Source organism: Macaca thibetana, chromosome 7 (assembly GCF_024542745.1).
Source record: "Macaca thibetana thibetana isolate TM-01 chromosome 7, ASM2454274v1, whole genome shotgun sequence".
In the NCBI taxonomy this organism is placed as follows: domain Eukaryota; kingdom Metazoa; phylum Chordata; class Mammalia; order Primates; family Cercopithecidae; genus Macaca; species Macaca thibetana.
Genome location: NC_065584.1, coordinates 16,216,082 through 16,234,980, shown reverse-complemented (window position 1 = coordinate 16,234,980; position 18,899 = coordinate 16,216,082). Strand labels below are relative to the sequence as shown.

The following is an 18,899-nucleotide window of genomic DNA, read 5'->3' as shown; positions in this document are numbered from 1 at the left end:
ATCACTCAAACCCAGAGGGCAGAGGTTGCAGTGAGCGAAGATCACACCATTGCAATCCAGCCTGGGCAACAAGAGTGAAACTCCATCTCTAAATAAATACACAAATAAATAAATTGTAGAGCAGACCAATGGTAGAACCAACAGGGCCTGTGCACATCTGTGCATGCCACACCCCCACACACCTGCCACGGTGGCCATAGCTCATTCGCCACCCCGATGTGCAACCCTGCTCTGGAAGCTGACAGTCTCCATTGCTCGGGCTAATCTGTGTGTTCTCTGCTCCTTTTAGACTTTCCACCATGCCCGAGCCCAGTGTTGGATGTGATTGTTCAAATGGGAGAGAAGCCTTGTGGATTCCATCTTAGAGGCCAGCACACTCTCTCCTCACGCCCAGCGCCAGAACAACCCTGGGCTCTGCGTTCACGGGCTATGACCCAGGCTAGCTCCACTTTAGGGGCTTGGGACCAACTAAGCCATCTCTGCCAGAGAAGGCAGCCAGGACCCACCACAGCGAGGTAGTACTGGGCATCCTCTGTGATGAAATGCAACAGTGGTGGTAATGGTTAATATTTGTGCACTAAGCGCCCAGCACCATTCTAAGTATTTTAAATACGTTAACTTATTTATGCTCAGTCTAACCTTGTTGCGATTCCCACTTCATGAATGTGGAAAATGAGGCATAAAAATGCAGACTGACTCGCTCAAAGTGGAATCAGCTTTTGGCGCAACTGTCCACATCCAAAATGCACAGCCTAACGCAAGGACTTGTTCTGGGAAAAGAAAACCAACCACGGGGCTCTAAACACACAATGTTTACGCAAAGATAATTTAACTCCTTTGCAGAACTGACAGTCAGTTTCAAGGGGCTGAGCGGTGTCACTGAACCTCTCAGCTCTGCTCCCACAACCAGAGAACCTCTACGGGTTGTCATGGAGAGTGCCAACGTCCGGGCCATGGAGGTTTGGCAAATTGGCTCAGATGACGGTTACACTCCGCTGCGTCTTATTCCAAAGGCCCAGTCAGGCCAAGCCACCTCTGCAGCGTGTGTGGCAGGAACCACACACGATACAGACAGAACTGCTCCCAGGAAGGCAATGACAGTTGCCGCCTATAGAGCTTTCTGTTGCCCCCAGATTTCCAAAGCCAGATGGAAACTGACAAACCTTGAACTCTCTTGCCTGCTAGGTTAGGCCCTGGACAAAGGCACTAGGAGGCAGACTAGACAGGCCTCCTCCAGTCGCTCTGACCACAAGAAGTACACAGGCCAGCTGTCGCCACTCCAGGGACTTTCCACAAGGCTTTATGCAGCCGCAGGAAGATTCCTGGCTGATGCCTGACAGGGAAACAAGGAAAGGAGGGAAGGCAGCACCCTGAGAGACAAGAGCCGAGATGCTGATGGCATGGACAAAAACCATTTCATGGCCCATGTTTCAGTTTTCTTGTTGGCTAAATGAGGAGCAGCTTGGACAGGATCAGCAGTGCCCAACGCTGGCCGCACATTGGAATCATCTAAGACAACGGCTTTTAAATAATACTGACAGCCAAGCCCACTTGGGCCAGTTAAATCAGAAACCCTCACTCTGCAAGGGGTGGGGTCCAGACAATGCATTTTAAGGGCTCCCCATTGGTTCTGCCTTGCGGCTGGGGATTCAGGTCCCTGCACGCTTGAACATTCCACTGCTGAGCAAAGCCACACACCATCAGGAATTCCTCTGAAACCACCCCCCTTAGAGTCACCATTAGTCTAAACACACGCCCCGGGGATATCCCCACTGTGCCACGGCCAGCAAGCGGGAGACAGCCAGGGTGGGAAGGGCCCCAACCAATGTATGACCAGATTTCTGTCATCTGTCACACAGGAGCGAGCTCCAGCTCTGCTATTAACTCACCATGTGGCCTCAGCCACCCCCGACTCCACCTCCCATGTAAAATGAGGGGACTGAGCCTCGTGGCTCTAGGCTGCCTCAGCCCAGCTTCCCAAGGTTCTTGACGCGGATGCTACAGCCTCCAGGTCTCAGGCACTCAGAGGCCCAGGCAGGTACGAGATAGCGCCTGTTCTGGAAACGTCCAGGGCTAAGGTGTCTGCCATAGCAATGCTAGATCCCTCTCTTCCTGGGTGACCTGAGCTATAGCAGCCTTGAGCAGACGGTGACCACGTCTGCTGCCCAGGGCTTAACTCAGACGCTCAGTGTAAGCTCTCAAACTAATGTGCAAACAAGAAACACAGTGAGCTGTCAGTCACTCGCAAAACACAGAAAATGACTTAAAAAGGATCGAAACACTCAAACACATGACGTTGCAACCAAACACAGACCGAGATCTGCTCTAACCGTGGGCCGTAACTCAAGCACACTTGCAGCGAGGGATGTGAACTCCTCCCTTTGGGGCTGGTGGCAAGGACTTCCTTGGGTATTAATAGCCCTCAGCTGTCCCCACAAAAGCCACAGATTCCCTTCCCAGGGAAGGGCCACAGGCTCCGCAGGGAACCCTGAAGCACCCGGATGTGCTGAGGCGGCAGGATGGTGCGTGAGTCTCTGCCTTCTTCAGACCCCTATCACTCACGTCACAAAAACAACAGACAGAAAATAAAGCACCGAGGGTCCAGATTCTGCTCAGCCTGTCAGAATATTAGTCTGCATGCCAGCCCAACACGAGGTTCAAGTGAAACTGAAGTACACAGACACACTCCTGGCCCCCACCTGAATGAGGAGCCAATCAGTTCATCTGAAGGCCTGCCTGGCCCTTATGGCCTCAGCAGCTACTGGTCAAGTGGAGTGGGGTAGTTTACAAACCAGGGAGGGACAGGTACGGTGAGGAGGGAAAATGGCTCCATCCACGCTTCCTCCAAGTCCAAACGTTAAAAGAGAAGAGAGGGTCGTGGGCTCTGACCTCTGCTCCATCCTCCTCCTGGCCTTCCCAGCTTTCCTGGCTTTCCCAGGGGAAAGTCAACAACTGCTCTTGAAGATGTGATTCCAAGTTCAAAGTCAAGGTCACTGACGCTAAAGGTTTGAAGTAGAAAGGGATGCTTCCGTGTCTGACAGTTCAGTCGTGCTTGATTTAAGCGTGAGCTTCTAAAAGGCCTTGCTATCCTAGGACTATCCGTCATCAACAGGAGTACCTTGGCTGCTGGCACTTAAGAGGAATTGCTTTGATGTGGAAAAACCCCTATGCTGACTCCAAGTGAAAAAAGGTTTTTGGCTGGGCACAGTGGCTCACACCTGTAATCCCAGCACTTTGGGAGGCCGAGGCAGGAGGATCACTTGAGCCCAGGAGTTTGAGACTAGCCTGGACAACACAGCAAGACCCTGGCTCTATTTTTAAAAATACGAAAAAAGAAAAAAAGAAAAGAAAAAAGAAAAAGAACAAAAGAAAGAAAAAAGAGAAAAGCTTTTTCTTAAAAAAGAAAAAGAAAAAGGATTTAAAAAAGAGAGAAAATATAAGAAATGCTGACAAGTCCTGCTCAACTAGCCACGGTTACTTTGTCCCCTCAGTGGGGCAGCAAGTTGCTACTTTCAGGGCTGGGCTGGGGTTCCAAACCCCTTATGATGACGATCACACACACTCTTAGTAGATTTCCGATTCTGTTCCTTGACACAGATTTGAGCACAGTGTCTGGCACATAGCCATATGTTTCACAGAAACCCTCCATCCGCTTAATTTATGCTTTTGGCATCTCCATCTCGTTATCAGACTAGAGAGGGTGGGGACTCTTCTCAGCCAGTGCAACACCGAAAGCATACCCCGTGCTCTGTGCTAAACGAAGAAAACCCAAGCTGGCATCTCAGAGGCACTTCTGTTCATTAAAGCCTCCCATCACAGAGAATACTGGGGCGGTGACACACAGGCTGCCACAGAGCCCTCACCCGTCCAGCCTCTGGGTTTTCTGACTAACTGTTCCAAGTCAGTGCTGTGGGTCACCAGGAGGCAAAGTCCATGGCCAGCCCACTGCATCCTCCCAGTGGTCAGTGGCCATACCAAAGTCACCTTCCAGGTACACATGTGAAAAGCCAGTGGCTGGACCCATTCTATTACAGGATTCCCAGAGCCTAAGGGAGTTACAAAGGAAAAAAACCCAAACAACACATTCCAAAGCCCAGAGAATGGGGCAGAAACACCTCTACTTCCTTTACTTGGTCTCCCACCACCTATCAGACAGAGAGCAGAGGACAGGAGTCTCCAGAAAGGAAGAACGTGGATTCGGTCCTCAGGCTCGCTACTTCCTTGTTTCAAGGTCTTGGGCTCTGGGACAAGGTTCCCAGGGTCCTTGGTTTCTCTGAACTTTCGTCTCCTCATCTTTGAGATGGGAATAAATGCCACCTAGTGAAGGTGAAGACTGAAATGGGAAGGAAGCAAGGATTCTTAGCATCAGTCCCGACATCAACTGCCTTCAACACCAAGCACTTAAAACAATGGCAGCCACAAACCAGAATGTTCTAGAAGCCTGAGGAGCTTGCCCATTCACTGGCACCTGTGTGCTGAGCCTCATGCTGGACCCAGGGAATGCAGAACCATCATCCTCACAGTACAAACTCTCTTCCTGAAGAAAAAACAAAAAACAAACAAAAACTCCCACTGGGTGCCCGGTTTTAACTGCGGTAAAATACGCATAACCTAAAAAAAAAAAAAAAGCTTAAAATGGTTAAGTTTTAAGTGTATAGTTCAGCGGCATTAAATACATTTATGCTATTGTGCAACCATCCCCACCATCCATTTCTAGAACTCTTCTCATCTTGCAGAACTGAAATTCTGTACCCCTTCCACAAATAACTCCCTGTGTTGCTTGCTTTTTGAAAGTCAGAAGTAGGCCCGGAACAGTGGCTCACACTTGTAATCCCAGCACTTTGGGAGGTTGAGGCGGGCAGACCACTTGAGGTCAGGAGTTTGAGACCAGCCTGGCCAACATGGTGAAACCCTGTCTCCACTAAAAATACAAAAATTAGCTGGGCGTGGTGGTGGGTGCCTGTAATCCCAATCCCAGCTACTCTGGAGGCTGAGGCAGGAGAATCGCTTGATCCCAGGAGGCAGACGCTGTGGTGAGCTGAGATCATGCCACTGTACTCCAGCCTGGGTGACAGAGCAAGACTCTGTCTCAAAAAAAAAAAAGTCAGAAGATTTCTAAGACAAGTCAACTTCCTAAAAGACCAGAAGTTACATGTTCCTGAGTGTACTATATTCCTTTTTCTTGTTTTTAAAAGTTTTACTCTACTCTGGAGCTGAAAGTCTGCTTTCCAGCTACTTTATTTTGCAGACGAAGTCTTGCTCTGTCGCCCAGGCTGGAGTGCAGTAACGCAATCCAGCTACTTTCTAAACTCTTCCCAACTAAATCTGAACATACACTTGGATCTCAAAGTCACCTGAGGAGTTCACTCCCAGGCTCCATTTGGCTCTTCCTGACCCTCTGGTGCCTCTGTGGCCCCCAGGATAGCAGCCCCCAGGGCCACCATGACAGCTGCTCCCACTGACCCCGTTCCCATGAACACGGCCACCTCCAGTGGTTCCAGCTCTCCCTTCCTGAGCCTGTACCTAGGAGGAGTTCAAACAGACCCAGAACTTAACATGTTCTATAAACTCTGGCTTCAGATCACCCAGATCACCCTCTCCTATCACATGCCACCCCCAACCCTGCCAAAACAAAACAAAACAAAACAACAACAACAACAACAAATCCCTATCCAGGAAACCCAGAGGTGGGAGTCAGCGGACATGGAGCTGCGAGGGGCTGGCTTCAACCACCCAGAGCAGGGAACGACAACGCAATTAGGACTAGAGGAGGAGAACCTTTTCAAGGGGAAAGAGAAAAGAGAGAGGCTTCAGCTGGTCACATTTCCAATTCCTTTCTGTTCAAAAGGAATGAGATCAAAAGGCTTGTCAAAGTGGCTTTGGCTTTAGAAATCAATTTACTTCATCTTTTAAACCCAGAGCCGATAATGACCCAGGGTTTCCATACCAGCGATGCATAAAAGCAGGAACATTTTAGAGCCCAGCCCAGCCGAGGACCCGGCCCTTTGGAGTTCTTGGAGGCAGCACCAGGGAGCCCAGCAAGGGCGGCCCCTCACTCTCACTGCGCCCCCTCACTCTCACTGCGCCCCCTCACTCTCACTGTGCCCCTCACTCTCACTGCGCCCCCTCACTGTGCCCCTCACTCTCACTGCGCCCCCTCACTCTCACTGCGCCCCCTGACTCTCACTGCGCCCCCTCACTCTCACTGCGCCCCCTCACTCTCACTGCGCCCCCTCACTACGCCCCCTCACTCTCACTGCGCCCCTCACTCTCACTGCGCCCCCTCACTCTCACTGCGCCCCCTCACTCTCACTGCGGCCCCTCACTCTCACTGCGGCCCCTCACTCTCACTGCGCCCCCTCACTGCGCCCCTCACTCTCACTGCGCCCCCTCACTCTCACTGCGCCCCTCACTGCGCCCCTCACTCTCGCTGCGCCCCCTCACTCTCGCTGCGCCCCCTCACTCTCGCTGCGCCCCCTCACACTCGCTGCGCCCCCTCACTCTCGCTGCGCCCCCTCACTCTCGCTGCGCCCCCTCACACTCGCTGCGCCCCTCACTCTCGCTGCGCCCCCCCACTCTCACTGTGCCCCTCACTGCGCTTCCTGGGACAGGCAGAGGCTGCCGGAGTCCCCGCCCTGAATGAGTCCACAATGTGGGGTGGGACACACAGAAAACAAGTCAGGGCCAGGGGTGTGATGACGGCAATAATGACATTAAATTCCAGAGAGTCTTCAAGGCCTCACATAGGGAAAAAGGAAAGGTGCTGGGGCAGGAGAAACTGCAAGGGCAGGACGTGTGAGGGAGCAGGAGAGGAAGAGACAGTACCAGAGCCCGCTCCTGGAAATGGCCCATGGGCACCGGGCACCGGGCTGGGCATTTCCCAGGCGCCAGTCGCTCACTGGCTCTCTCGGAATTGCTGCAACCCAGGGAGGGGAGTGCAGTCATCACCCCCATCTGACAAAGGAGGAACAGGCTAGGAGGGGCTGGGCCACTTGCCCCAGGTCACACCAGTGTCAGGGTGGCCCTGGAGGACAAGAGGAGCCGCCCTGGGAGAAGCTGAGCTGGGAGATGACAGATCCAGGTGCCAGCTGTTCTGCCTGTAAGTAGGATGGGAGCCCCCTCACACCCCCTAACCCCCCAGCCCTGCAGGCAGAGGGGCAGATGAGGTAGATGCAACTTGAGCGAATTCTACCTACCAAAGGAAGAAACAAGGGTAAGGTAGGAGAAGGGGTACAGACAGAAGCGCCTTCCCAGATGGCCCACACCTCAGCCCCCATCTGGCTTCCTCTGAAGGTCTGGACAACCTGTTTTAAAAACCTTGTTTTTAAAAGTTTTACTCTACTCTGGAGCTGAAAGTCTGCTTTCCAGCTACTTTATTTTGCAGACGAAGTCTTGCTCTGTCGCCCAGGCTGGAGTGCAGTAACGCAATCCAGCTACTTTCTAAACTCTTCCCAACTAACTGCCCCAGGTGGTTAGCAAAATAGCCCAGAGTTCTCAGAAACCACCACCGCTTCTTTCTGCTGGCATGTAAGCATGGGATACCCGCCTCTGCAACTTAGTCCATTTCCATCTGAAATATTCAACTTCCCAGCCTGACCAACATGGTGAAACCCCGTCTCTATCAAAAAATACAAAATTAGCCAGGCATGGTGGCCCATACCTGTAATCTCAGCTACTCAGGAGGCTGAGGCAGGAGAATTGCTTGAACCCGGGAGGTGGAGGTTGCAGTGAGCCAAGATCGCACCACTGCACTCCAGCCTGGGCGATAGAGCGAGACTCCGTCTCAAAAAAAGAAAAAGAAAATATAAGAAAAGAAATCAACTTCGTAAGCTCTACTCCATAAAATTTGAATGCCACACATTCTCACCCCAAAAACAGGGTGCTAGAAGACAGACTGAGCACAAAAAGTGCCAAACTGCTCGGGAGTTTCTGTCCCTTAGCCACAATTCCACACTTTAAAGGCTTTGTAAATCTGACTTGCTGGGCAGGAAGGTGAGCCTGTTTGGTTATTAAGGTTTGGAAAGGAGGCAAATATTTTAGTCTTAAAATTTTAAAGTCATTCAGCCTAAACCTTAGAACGCTCAGGGGAGCCAAGCTGGCTAGACAAAGTTGAAAACAATCAATTTAATTTCCACCCCTCAGGAACTGGGCCTCCCTCCCGGTACCTGACATATGGCATTTCCATCAACAAAGCAAACACCACATGAAAAGCCTACAGGTCTGTGTGAAAACAGTAGGGGAGACTAAGCTCCAGCCCAGCCCCCTCACTGCATTGCACCTCCATACCGGTTTACCCCCGTTTACCCCCTAAAGAGTCAGGGCCTGGGTCCCTGCCATGTGTCAGGGACACAGAGGAACAAGACAGGCCCCATCCTCTAATTACTCAACAGTCTAGAAAGGGCAGCAGGTCGGGAGGCCTTTGCAGGGTCATTTTAACCTGGAGACAGGATTCCCAGTCCAGGCCTGGTGCAACACCGTGTTCCCCGATTGTAATGACTTATTCTCTGAATTATTTACTCCACTGAATGGTGGCCTCTATCATTAGGTATCTTGTCACTAACACATGCTGACTGACGGCAGACACATTTCCATGCTGGTGCGGTGACAGACAAACAAAAAGATTCAGTGCCTGCTTTTAAGGAATTCTATTGCTGGTGAGGGATAAAATCGTGAGGCTTCCTTTGATGAGATAATATGTGTAAGTCACTCAGCTTAAAATAAAACGATCATACAGGAGAAAAATGTGCCGGGCTAGAGACAGGCACACGTGCACACGCGTGAGACTAATCCAAATGAATCAGAGCACATTACTCCGGGAGGGGTCCTTGGATAATCTGCTCAGTGACAGACGAACGCAGAGCGGCCAGGGGAGGGGGCTTGGAGTGGGAGGCCTGCCCGCCACCCCGCTGCCAGAGGGGTGGGCATCCTCCCCTCCCACCCACGTGTCCCCTGAGTACCAGGCCCTCATAGAACCCCTCCTACAACCCTCCCAGGCTGGCACTATTAATATCTCCACTTTTCAAACAAGGAAGACTCTCAGAGATGAAGTCACTTACCCAAGGCCACAAATCTGAGGGATGCGCTCAAAGGAACCCGCCATTCGACCTTGTGCCTCTAAGGATGGTGAGGCTCATGGTTGTTTTTCCATTTCTATTTGAATTTGTGTCTCCTGCCTCCCAAGTCCCCTATCTGCAAGTAACTGCCCCTCTGCCTGTAGAACACAGGTGAACAAATGCATCCCCTGCAGAGTCAGGCTGGGACCCGGAGCTGTCACTGTTATTATTCACTGACTCAGGAAACGGTTCGTGACCTCATTTGAGCCTCACAACCACCTATAAGGTAATTTTTACCCCTGCTCTAGGGGTGACGTTGGACCGATGCACCCTAAGTCACACTGCTGGGAACAGTGAACACAAGCTTGTGGACCAGGGAAAGAGTTCAGGGACCCAAGCTGACACAGTGGCAGAGCGCTCACCATTCCTGCCTTCCCACCTCCCATCCCACCTTGTTCTCTGGCTTCACCTTCCTGGCCTTCAGGTAACCAAAGAAGTCACCCCACAGAGCTGGCTCACCCACTTCCACCAGGCAGTGGCTAACCTCCTCGTCCCCCAGCCGAGAAGGCAAACTTGCCTGCTCCCTCCCCAGGCCACCAGACCCCAGGCCAGGCTTGCCCAGCTGCAGCTGAAGGAAGCAACAGGAGGCTTCTCCCTGGAGCTGCAGTGTGCCCGTCTCTTCCCCTACAGAACGCCCCTACGTACCCCTCAACCCTTAACCTCCCCCGAAACCCAATCCCCAACCGACAGAAGCCTCGCAGTGGAACCTGGCAGCCTTGACTCTTTATCTGACACCTCTGCCTCCCCACTAAACACCACCAACTCAGAACTGGGGGTACAGTGCGGCCCCTTCACCTTCTACAGTCCTGGCTGAAACCACCAGTTTAAGACCAGCACTTCCTCATCCTCTTTCCTTCAACATTGCTCTCATTACTAGAAAAACAAGGCTACAATTACATCACAACAATTATATCGTGAAGGACCAAGGGGCCCTGGATGCCAAGGCGAAGCAGCAGAGAATCTCTGCCATTCCCAAAAGAACAGCTGAATAACAAAAACTGTTCCGAGCCCTGGAGGGGAGCCACGCAGCCGGCTTCACGGAGAGGCAGAGCCTGCCTGGGCAAGTTCTTCTTCAGAAACTCCTTCTGACAAACCAGTGAGAACATCAAACATGCTGATCCTGGCATTTAACACCAAACCCAAGGCAAAGGAGAAACCTCTGTTTTTTCTTTTTAACGACTTGAGAAATCCATTCCTCTCCTTTCTGTCACAAAAGGAACTGGTCCCTCCTGCCACTTCCTCCCACTCTGGCGTTTAGGGTGTGTCCATAAAGTAAGCTGTGTTTCCAACCTTCATTCACGCTCGCATCACTCGAATCCCACAACACTCATCACCCATAAGCGCAGCTTTCAATCAGAACTGAACGAGACCTAACTAAGAATGAGCCCGACAAGCACCGGGAACACCAACACCGCTCACGCTTGGCTTCTGCAAGCTTAACACTCATCGTTTCAGCCATAATTTTTCTGGAAGCACAAATTCAGACTCCTTGCCCTCTAATCAGGGGATCACTCAGCTTCCACTCCCAGAAGCTTTGTTGCTTACTTTGTGCTCCCAAGATGGGCTCATAAACACACAGCTCTGTAAATAAATGGCCATGAATTAGGAAACAACTTCAGGAGTTCGAGACCAGCCTGGGCAACACAGAGAGACTCCATCTCTACAAAAAATCAGAAACATAAATTAGCCAGAAGTGGTGGTGCATGCCTGTAGTCCCAGCTACTCTGGGGGCTGAGGCAGGAGGATTGCTTGAGCCTGGCAGATCAAGGTCGAGGCTGCAATGAGCCGTGATCGCACCACTGCACTCCAGCCTGGGTTACACAGAGCAAGACCCTATCTCCAAAAAAAGAAGAAAGAAAGAAAAAAACTTGAGCAAACAGTGAAAAAGTCAATACTTGACATGGTAAGATAACCTGTATCAGAAACATGATTCTGGAACAACTGGGGAGGGAGAGGGACCTGGGGGACGTCCCAGTGTGTCAAAGTCAGGAAGTGGGCAGGTCTCTGAGGAGACCCTTTGAGGCTGCACGTTCTGAGAATCTGGGCTCGGTGCTGTGCCCAACAGGCCCAGGCAAGGGGTCAGTCAAGGGGCCTGGCTGACACCCCCAACACCAGGAGCGAAAGCAAGACTCCTGAGCCAAACCTCCTTCCTGCAAAGGCAGAGGACAGGGTGGCCGCTCCTGGGACAGGAGGGAAGCCCCAGCAAATCAAGGTCTTGACTCGAGTCCTAGAGAAAGAACCCTCAGAGAACAGAAAGACTGTGTACACACACACACTTACTCTCACACACACTCAAACACACTCACACACGCTCAAACACACACACACTTTCTCTCCACCTCCTTGCCCTGGCTGAACTCCAACTCTGCTAATTACATCAAGCCCACCTTTCGCCCTCCGCAACCCCTGCAATTAGCCCTGAATCTCTGCTTCCTGCCACTCTCGGGTGAAGGGTGAAGTCTGAGGCCAGCTGCTCCCTGTTCCACCCTCCGCCCAACCCCGGAAGTTTCAGAGGTGCCTGAAGCAACCCAGTCCCTTCCTCCGGGCTCCAGGCTGGTGTGAAGCCTGGTTATCACGGGAGCCCACACTCCCAGCTGAGGGCACACCGCATGCTGCACCACCCGCCCCACTGCGGGTGCAGATCCTGACTGGCCCTGCCAGCCTTTACAGGGCAGCAGGTCCACCTGCAGCAAGTTACCTCCCTACATGATTCTAGAAAGCCTGGCTTGTAGAAAGAAGCTTCTCCAAGCAGCCAGTGATGAAGAAAACCTGCAGCTTTCTGAGGCTGTTTCCTGATCTTGCTCCATGAGCCTTGGTTTCCTAATCTGTAGAATGGAGACGGTAATTTCTTCTTTATAACACCGAAGTAACAGTGAAATACAACGAGGTTCTGAAGTCCCCAGCAAGGGCACTCAGAAAAGGTTAAGCTCCCTCCCATTCATCTCTCAGTCTTTTGATATGGCCACAGATCTGAGTCCCACAGTTCCTCGCTGCTATCTGATATGCCTGGACAGCATTTCTTCTGACAACAAAAAGGAGAGAAAAGAAAGGAAAACAAGTCCAACTGGCACTCTAACAGCTTACAGAAACCAAACCTGCCTCCCAAGAGGTTTGGGCGTTCAGCACATCACCAAGTCCTCAGCCCGTTTGCTCCACCCCTGGCCAACAGCTGAACCACTGAGCTTGTAACACCAACACTGGCTGGCATGGGGGTTCACGCCTGTAACCCCAACACCTTGGGAGGCCAAGGCAGGAGGACTGCTTGAGCCCAGGAGTTTGAGTAGCCTGGCCAGCACAGTGAGACCCCATCTCTACAAAAAATTCAAAAATAATTAGCTGGGCACGGTGGTGCGCACCTGTACTCCTAGCTACTTGGTAGACTGGGGCCGGAGGATCGCTTGAGCCCAGGAGTTTGAGGTTACAATGAGCTATGGTCGCACCACTGCACTCCAGGGTCGGTGAGAGAGTGAGACCCTGTCTCAAAAATAAATAAAAAGGTAAAATAAATAATTGAAAGAAATACAAGCAGCAGGAGCCAGCAAGGCAGGGAGCAGCACAGGCTGGGAGTACAGGCCTTTTGTTAAGTGTGGAAAAGGGGATTCTAGTGGCCCTGAGAACTGCGGCCCTCTGGTCTGGCTGATCGGGAAGCCGCCACCACCAGCCGGCAGCCTGGGAGGCGCGCAGGTCTGCTGCAGAGCAAGACGGTCTCGGGCCCGGACGGCCGTTCCTGCTCTCCTAGGGTGCTTGCGCCAGGTGGGCACTGAGCCGCCCACAGCTGAGTGGTCTGCTGGACCACGGGCAGCCCTGTGTATTGGTGCCCTCTCTCCTCAGGGCTTCTCTCTGCAGCCCACTCTCCCTCCGGTCCTCCCACTTGGGGGACTCCTGTCACTTTGGGGAGTCCCATGTGCTCTGCCCAACCCTAACCCTGGGGCCTGCTCCCACCTCCTCGGCCGTGGGCAATTTTCATCCCCCACGCCTGCTTGTGACTCTCTAGCCAACTTCCCCATGGCTTCCATCTGCATGCCTAGCCGGGAACGCTCAGCTCCACCTGCCCGACACCAGTGACACCAAGCTGGCTTGCTCCCCACTGAGCCCACTTCTCCTCACCCAGAGCCCTAGGCTCACCCAGAGAGCAGCACCAACACCCACCCCCACGTCACATCAGGAACCCAGGGACCCCTCACCCCGGGATTCCCACATCTGGGCTGGATCCCCATGGAGTCTCCTAGAGCTCATCCTTCTCTTTGCTGCCGTGGCCTCAGTCCAGGGCCCCGCGACCTGCCAACCCCTCCCAACACCTATGCATTCTCCTAACAGGAGCAGGAGTTTTCTTTCCTAAGCTTTCTCTTTTAGAAGTTCAGGTTCCTAGGCCAGGCTCGGTGGCTCACGCCTGTAATCCCAGTACTTTGGGAGGATGAGGTGGGCGGATCACCTGAGATCAGGAGTTCAAGGCCAGCCTGGCCAACACGGTGAAACCCCATCTCTACTAAGAATATAAAAAATTTGCCGGGCATGATGGCAGGTGCCTGTAATCCCAGCTACTCAGGAGGCTGAGGTGGGAGAATCACTTGAACCCGGGAGGCGGAGGTTGCGGCGAGCCGAGATGGCGCCACTGCACTCCAGCCTGGGTGACAGAGTGAGACTCCGTCTCAAAAAAACAAACAAACAAAAAGTACAGATTCCTAAGCACCTAAGCACAGCCTGCAGCCTCACCCCCATACCCCCCAAGAAATGCCCCAACCTTTGGGCTGTTTTATGTCTCCAAAGCTCTGCAGGACACCACCTCCCTGCCAGTCAACCCGCCAGCCGCAGGCAGACATCTCCCCTGAGAAAGCTCTCCAAGATCCCTGCTCCCCAGGCCTGTGTCTGGCCATATTCCGTGTCCTGAGTACACAGGTGTTATTGCAGCTGATTTACCTGGCTACTCTCCCACCCCACAAAACGTGAGCATCTCGGGCATGGAGAGGACAAGAAAGAGAAAGAGTAAAAGCCGGTAACCTGGCAAGTCCCACCCACCTCTGGGCCACCAGAGCTTCCACATCCTGCATTTCCTTATTCTACTAGACAAGCGCTAGCTAGGGAATGGGGGATGGGAGGAGGACGAGGGCTCCCCCCACTCCCGCAGACCACTGCCCTCCTCAGGCGCACCTCCCAGCAGTCGAGGGTTCAGGGTTCGCTCTTGAATTCTGAACAGACTGCAAACCTTCACACGGAAGCTGACTGTGACCTCCGGATGCTCAGGTCCACAAAAGCTCCCGCTGCCGATGTGGGGATGGAGCCCAGGCCTGGGCTGGACCCCCAGCCACAGCCAGGCCCTGCCCCTAATGGCTGCCTTGTTCTCTAACGCCCCTACGATTCCCTCAGGCAGTCCTGCTGGAGAGATCCCAAAAACACTCAAGATCCTCCAACACAAACGAAGTCCACCCAGACATCACAAACAGCCTCAGGACCTTGCCAGCCTGGCGGGGACTCGAGAATCTTCAGCATGCAATAGCAATTTGTTAAAACAGCTACATTTTAACAAATGCAATCACAAAGGGTGAAGAACACAAATGGGCAATTGACCAAAGAAAAGGAAAAAAACCTATAAATAAGGCTATTTTGGCAATAAGTAGCAAAACTTCTCAAAGTATTCATGTCATTTGACCTAGGAACTCCCTGCTAAGGAAATAAGAACATGTGTTGAATGACTTGTGTACCAAGTATGTTCACAGCGGCATGGTTTCTGATTCTGAGACAATGATAGGAGTCACATCCACACGATAAAATGTTACAGACACCAAAATTCATATTATGAGGGAGTATTTAATGGTGGGGAAAAGCTGGCTCACTGCATGGTAAATGAAAAAAAGGCAGGTTACAAACAGTATAATGATACGAGCCACACTTCAGAAACACACACACACACACAAAGCAAGCACAAGTACCAAAATGCTGGCAGTGGTATCCCTAGGTGTTGAGATAATAGGTGAATTTAACTTTCTTTCTATTTCCTAATCCATAGTAAGAATATATATATATATAGAGAGAGAGAGAGAGAAAGAATACATATAGTAAGAATATATATAAAGAATATATATATAGTAAGAACATATATATATATATATATATATATTTTTTTTTTTAATACAAAGACTCACTCTGTCGCCCAGGCTGGAGTGCGGTGGCGCAATCTCGGCTCACTGCAAGCTCCGCCTCCTGGGTTCACGCCATTCTCCTGCCTCAGCCTCCCGAGTAGCTGGGACTACAGGCGCCCACCACCATGCCCAGCTAGTTTTTTTGTATTTTTAGTAGAGATGGGGTTTCACCGTGTTAGCCAGGATGGTCTCCAACTCCTGCCCTCATGATCTACCCGCCTCGGCCTCCCACAGGGCTGGGACTACAGGCGTGAGCCACCATGCCCAGCCAGAATATATTTTTATAATCAAAAATGTTATTTCTAATTTCCTCACAATGTGGACATGAGCTACAAAATCAAAAATATGGCCCTCCTCTTTAACCTTTGAAGTCAAAAGTGGAGAAACTAATTTCTCCTCTGCAAATTCTATACAACGTATTGTTACTCCTAAAGCAAATGCCTCTTGTACCAGTAGCCATGGCCTGAGCGGACTCTAAGTTCCCTTGAATCCTGTCCCTGCCCATCAAAGCAGTTAAGCAGACTAAACTCTCCAGACCACACAAATAAGACAGAGCCACAAGTTTAATGTGTTGTTTCCACCAACAATGTCAAATGTACATTTCCTTCTATTCCTCCTTTTGACAAAAGATTTTCCATAGTGGATCACGCCTGTAATCCCAGCAGTTTGAGAGGGTGAGGCAGGAGGATCGCTTGAGCCCGGGAGTTTGAGACCAGCCTGGGCAACATAGCAAGACCTTGCTTCTGCTAAAAATAAAAAAAAAATTAGCTAGACATGGTGGCACACACCTGTGATCCCAGCTACTCAGGAGGCTGAGGTGGGAGAACTGCTTGAGCCTGAGTGGTTGAGGCTGCAGTGAGCTATGATCATACCACTGCACTTCAGCCTGGGAAACAGAGCAAGACTCTGTCTCGAACAACAGCAACAAAAACAAAACAAAACAAAAATTAAAAGACAAAAATTTCCATCTTCAAACAAAATGTCCACATTTCTTAAAGATAATCCTAATTTTTAGTAAACAGAGCATGCTTATCTAATACAACTACCACAGAGGCTGACATCTCAGAAACAAGGCTGAGCAGAGGAAGAAGTTACAGGCAAAGTGCTGCCATTTATGGAAGTCTCATTTAAAGATCACACAAAGCTCTGTGCGTACACAAGCATGTATAGTGTGCACACACATATATATACAACACACACACATATACACAGCAAGAGGATAAAAGTGTTAAGTGGATACCACCAAATTAATGAGAGGTATTAACCCCAGGAAGGGAGAGAAGGACAACAGGGCTTAGTAGTGGCTGGTGGGAACGTCTATCTTAACAGAAAATTTTACTTCTTAAAAAAAAAAGAAAAGGTCTCAAGCAAATATGGAAAAATAGAACCATATGTTCGTATTTATTTTGAACGACAGGTATGTGAGTGTTCGTTATGACCAATTGTACTGTTTTATTTTTAATTCTTCAAAGCAATAAAGGAAAAAGAAAGGGCTGGGAGAAGCTAAGGCACCCAGGCTGTATTTATTCCTCTGTTTCACTTGAGATAAGGAAGCTTCTGGCCTTGTGCCCATGCTAGAGGCCAGAAGTCAGAGAGCCGAGCTCAAGGAACCCAGAAAGCTAAACTTCCTTGAGCTGATCGTAAACTCTAAATCTCGCAGTTTCTGGCCACCATGCCGCTGTAGCATTTCAGGCCCACACCCTTCACTTGGAGGAGGACACTCAGGAGGCTCAGAGGACAGCAGCCCGCCCAGAGAGACGGTGGGACCCCAGCCTTGCAGCCTCTGCACCTGGCGAGGAGAGGCACGTGAAGAAACAGCAAACACCTCATTTCAGAGTGAGTCCTATGGGTAAGTCCCCACATCCATCCAACGGTCCCGATCTCACTGGATGAGATATCCATGTGTGGACTCGATGACAAAGACATACGTCTCCATCAACCCACAGGGAATGTATCCAGGCCACCATCTGAAGTGCTTCCCACCACACAAAGCCAAAGAAACCTCAGAAACTTCACACGACAATGAGGCCCTTTCCGGACAAGGCGCCGGCCTGAAGGTGTCCAGGGCAGGGAATGGGGATGGGATGCCAGGCACAACCCCAGAGCACAGACAGGCCAACCACTGTTGCACAGGGCAGACTTCTGCTGGAACAGCCTCACTTTCAGCCTGACTCCACTATCTGCATTTAATGTAAATATTCAAGGTTCTTAATGGAAAAAGCAAACCATTACACAAATCCAAAATTTAATTTAAAAAAAAAGCCAGGACAGATGCCGTGAGCCTTACAGGCTCATGCTATAAGCCCAGCACTTTGGGAGGCCAAGGCAGGAGGAGTGCTTGAGCTCCCAAGTTTGAGACCAGCCTGGCCAACATAGTGAAACCCTGCCTCTACTAAAAATACAAAAAGTAGCCAGGCGTAGGGTGTGCACTGGTGGTCCCAGCTACTCAGGAGGCTGAGGTAAGAGGATCTCCTGAGCCCAGTGAGGGGGAGGTTGCAGTGAGCTAAGACTATACCACTGCACTCCAGCCTGGGCAACAGAGCAAGACCCTATCTCAAAAAATTAAATTAAATTTTTAAAAAGCCAGATGAAAAGGAGGTTGGCTGTTGAATGAGTAAAACAAGCATCAGAGGACACAGGGTAACCCCGGCCAGCCAGGCTGAGGCAGCGTGGGGCTCTGGCCCAGCCTCGCCTGTCCTCCAGGCTACTCAGCAGATGTCCCATTTGAGGGTGCGGTCCTAAAGCTGGTGTCCCCACCTTGGACAGGCCAGCCTTTTCTTCTCCAAAATGCAGAGACTGACCCAGGTGCTCTCTCTCCAAGGCTTTGTCCTACTCTGGCTTTCTCTGTCCCTTCCCGGTTACTCCCTCAACATCCCCTCCTCCCTCTGGTAACCTCCTGGTCACCGCATCCTCTCCTTCCCCTCCTCCATTCTGAGACCCTGCCTTCCTGCCCTGGGGTGATGAGACATGCATCTGGCATATGTGATGGAGAAGGGTCACCTGGTGAGGACTGAGCTCCTTCTGCCCAGGAGATCCAGCTCAATGTGACTCTTCTAGAAATCACCAGAAATGTTCTCACCCATTGGTTCCAGTGGTTCCCATGGGCATGTGCCTCAGAGTCCCCTGGGGGCCTGTTAAAATACAGACTCCCGACTTACATCTGCATCTCTAACCAGCTCCCAGCGAGGCTGCAGATCTAGGGACCACACTTTTGAGAACCACCACTCTCAATCCCGTTGGAATGGTGAGATTCAAGCAGCTGGGAAACTTTTGAAAACGCAGATTCCAGGGCCCCAATCCCAGAAGAGTCCAATGCAGTAAGCCAGGAAGGTGGAGGATCTGGCTTAAATGCCGGTGGTGGGATGGGATCTCAGCCACACTGGTTTCCACCCGCTTGCTGACCTATGCCCTGCTCAGGAAAAGGTCAAGGACCCTTTGCCTCCCCAGGTTTTCAGAGATCAACTTGAGCATCCTAGTGACACGGCCCATGCTCTTTAGGAGAGGCCTGGCCTTCCAGACTGTCACTGCTCCAGTGTGCCGCAGAGAAGAAGGGGACAGTTAGGGGCACAAAGCCATCTCCTGGCAGACAAAACCCCAAGCCAGACTGCGCGAACTTGACGTGTCCACCGAAAAGCCACAGGTGAGAGGG

The 18,899-nt window shown here is 51.4% G+C and overlaps 1 protein-coding gene across 5 annotated transcripts in view; it reads right to left on the bottom strand.

The window, feature by feature from the left end:
• The window catches only part of CCDC88C (coiled-coil domain containing 88C), a 148,444-nt gene that overhangs the window by 116,720 nt on the left and 12,825 nt on the right, over positions 1-18,899 (bottom strand). The window lies entirely within an intron of this gene.